Raw genomic sequence first — 4,202 nt, forward strand, 5'->3', positions numbered from 1 at the left:
GGTCTAAATCCAAAGCTTTGCCTCTGACATCGTACTGCCCAGTAACAGGTTTTCAGCTGGGCGCCTTGTAGTGGCCCAAACAGGGTATGAAGTATTTGGGCATTTTATTCCCAGCAAATTTGTCTGATTTAGTTAGAGTTAATTTTGACCCCTTAATAAAAAGCTTTTCGAGCAATGTGGGCAGGTGGGCTTCATTACATTTATCTATGATTGGGAAGGTTAATGATATAAAAAAGAATTGCATTCCAAAATTTAACTACCTGCTGCAGTCTTTCCCTGTAGATGTCCCCCTCTTATTTCAAGCAATTTGATAGCATAGCAAGGTCCTTCATTTGGAATGGTAAGCGTCCCAGATTACATTTCAATAAGTTACATAAGCCGATTGACAAAGGTGGGCTAGGCCTACCCAAGATTTTGTTTTATGATGATGCATCCGGTCTCGTACATTTGGCTCATTGGTCGCTTCCACCTGAGAGAGCCCCTCCCTGGTTTCATACCGAACAGGACGTTCTTGCTCCTATTTCACCATTGCTAAGCCTTTCTATCAAACTAACCAGAGAAGTTAAGTTACACCCCGTTATCTCACATTTGCACTCGGTAAGGACAAAAGTGTCCAGAGTGTTTAATTCAGACATTTATTTATATGTTGCCTCGAGCATATGGCTGAACTTCAAATTATGTATTACTAAGTCCCCTTTTTGCTGGTCAGAGTGGATTGTGAGGGGGGGTTACTACACTTGGTGACCTATATGAGAGTGGAGTGTTGAGATCCTTTGAAAATTTGGTTCAACATTTTGGGATTCCCAGATCTCAGTTCTATAAGTATTTACAGCTGCGCCACCTGCTCTGTACTGTTTTTGGGAGTAGTTTAAACCCCCCTAAAGCGTCAGATACTCTGGAAGTGGTGATTACTGCTTTTGGAAAAGGTTACGAGGCATCACTGTATTACTCCCTGCTAATTCAGAGTCTGGGGGACGGAGCTTTAACTTCTATCAAGAGAGAATGGGAGAAAGATTTAAACTTGGTATTGGAGGAGGGAGTGTGGGCTAGGATTCTAAAAAACATCAAGTCTGCATCTAGAGATGCAAGGGTGCACCTTACGCAATTCAAGATTTTACATTGATTCTATTGGACCCCCTCTAGATTGTATAGGCTTGGTCTTAAAGACACGCCCACCTGCTGGCAATGTCAATCAGAAGATGGAGACACAACCCTTGTCTTTTGGGGGTGTGCTAAGATCCAATAAATTTTGTTGAAGATTCAGAGTTTTACGTGAGGTATTGGACACTAAAATTTTATTTTGCCCTGGTCATCAATATAGAGAATAAGCACATAAAAAACTGGGTCCTAACTAGCGTCATGATCGCCAGACAGATAGTTTTAAGGGGATGGAAGTCGGCTGGAGCGCCCCCATTTCAGGAGTGGTGTTCGGAGATGGGCAGGGTGGCAGTTTTTGAAGAAGGGTCACCCAGAAGACTGGGGAATTTAGACTTGTTTGTGGGGAAATGGGGCAAATATCTGGTGTTTTTGGAGGGCTCTCGGGGAGGGACAGTGGAGAGAGAGGGTAAAAAAAAACACCTACCTAATATTGTGTAGGTCCCCCTCATGCCTGCCAAAACAGCGCCAATCCGCATCGCAGAATAACATTCTGAGATACTATTCTTCTCACCACAATTGTACAGAGCGGTGATCTGAGTTACCGTAGACTTTGTCTGTTCTCATCAACAAAGGCATTTCCATCCACAGAACTGCCGCTCACTGGATGTTTTTTGTTTTTGACACCATTCTGAGTAAATTTTAGAGACTGTTATGCGTGAAAATCCCAGGAGATCAGCAGTTACAGAAATACTCAAACCAGCCCATCTGGCACCAACAATCATCCATGCGATTATCTACTCAGCCAATCTTGTGGCAGCAGTGCAGTGTATAAAATCATGCAGATACGGGTCAGGAGCTTCAGTGTATGTTCATATCAACCATCAGAATGGGGAAAAATATGATCTCAGTTATTTGGACCGTGGCATGATTGTTTGTGCCAGATGGGCTGGTTTGAGTATTTCTGTAACTGCTGGTCTCCTGGGATTTTCATGTACAAGTCTCTAGAATTTACTCAGAATGGTGCCAAAAACAAAAAACGTCCAGTGAGTGGCAGTTCTATGGATGGAAATGCCTTGAGAGAGGTCAAAAGATAATGGCCAGACTGGTTCGAACTAACCGTAGGCTTTGTCACTCCGATAACCGCACTCTGCAATTGTGGTGAGAAGAATATCATCTCGGAATGCTATTCTGAGATGCGGGTTGATGCTGTTTTGGCAACATGAGGGTGACATACACAATATTAGGCAGGTGGTTTTAATGTTGTGGCTGTTCGGTGTACGTGTTCATTCCGAAACCATTTTGAAATTTGTTCAGCAGGATACTAGTAATTTGTTGTTTTTTTGCATTTATATTGACAAATTGTTTTTCTTAGTTGTGAAGGTTAAAATAAGCTTAAAATATTGATGAGTTTACAATTAGAATTTTAATTCAGGTTCTTGAACATATTCATTTGGACTCGACTCAGACTGTTATGGACTCGGTCTTGAGTCTGACTCGGCCCCTTTTGGACTCGATTGTTTAAAAACTCAGACTTGAATAAGGTGGACTCCAACACTACCATTTCTTCTAGCGGAAGGATGACATTTAATGATTTTAATTTAAAAAATAAAGTTTTAATGAACATTTGTGTCCTTAATATTTTTATCATGTGGTAAACTCAAGACTGTGCCACATTGTAGAACAACGCCCTTCTGCTGTGACAATATTCACAAAACAGCACGGCCTCTTGTACCTTGTTGCTTAAATTACTATGCAGGATTCATCTTTTTTCCCCCTTGTACCAAATTAACAACTTGATGTAGAAAATGATTTAGCTATTAAAGAGATAACTCAATTGGAAAGGAGGACAAACACTGAAATAGGACAATATTTTTTTATTAGCTGTACAGCAATACATTCTCCACACCATCTTGCCTCATATGCCCTCTATGCCCCACTGAGTCATAATAAATGTCTTTATAAGGTTGATTTTCTGACCATTGTAAAATTCACACAGTACAGCTAGGTTAAAAAAAAAAAAAAAGGAAAAAAAAGAAAAGAAAAAAAAAAGCAGTAACCTAGATTTTTAAGAGCATAAAAATAAGAAAGCAATTTAAATGCAATTACTTGTTGGAGAAAACCATTCTGAATCAGAAAAACAAAATGATCAGAAATAAGGACATTGCTCTTTTGCACAATTGACAACTTTTTTACAAATGTTCCATCCAAGCTTCCCCTTCTAGAAATGGTTCGTATCAAAATAGCTTCCACAAACACCCATATTAAACTACTTCAATCAGACGTGGTCTGAAAAACCTATTGTAAACTGCAAGACACCTTTTTTTTTTAAGTCTCTTTTCAGTATCCCATTAAATATGATCAAACTCCGATAAATTTCAGGTCACATACAGTTCAAGATTAGGGGTGATTTATAGGGAACATGACCACATCAAAACAAGACTCAGGTGATTTGAGATGTGCACATTGTTGTATGTCCCCAATTCTGTCCCTTTTCCTCCTTTACACAAAGCCAAAACAAAAGCTCCATGGAAGCCTATATTTTTTCAAAGGATCAATATTTAAGCTCATTCTTTTGTTGCCTTTAAAAGTAATGGGAGGTAAAAAGTTTAGGTGCAATATTATGCATTCCCTCCCCAACACGCGAGTTGGACTCAAATGCAACGATTCAAGCTACAGAAGGACAGAAAGACAAGAGGTTATGCAGCTTACATGATTCTTCTGGCTTTTATATTTCGCACACAAGTAATTTGAAAGCCTTCAGTGGCATGTTTCTGAACAACTACTGTTATAAGCCATTGCCCTAGCATTCAAGGTCATCAATTCACTAGAAAAAGATTAAAATGTTCATAATAAAACAAAATAAAAATTATTTACAAGCAAGACTAGCCAAGATTTTTTGTACAACTTTTTTTCAACCGCAGGTTTTTTAAACATGTGAACGGATGGATATCATTGTCCCTGGCGTGACAATCAGATGGCTACATTTTTACTCTCTCTAACATCATCTACTGTGACCAGTGAAAGAACACAAGCGGAACAAACAGCTAATAATAAGTGATCATAAATGTCAAACATTGAGAGGACTTTCTCGGACAAATGGGGTA

This window comes from Myxocyprinus asiaticus, chromosome 18 (assembly GCF_019703515.2).
Source record: "Myxocyprinus asiaticus isolate MX2 ecotype Aquarium Trade chromosome 18, UBuf_Myxa_2, whole genome shotgun sequence".
Lineage (NCBI taxonomy): Eukaryota > Metazoa > Chordata > Actinopteri > Cypriniformes > Catostomidae > Myxocyprinus > Myxocyprinus asiaticus.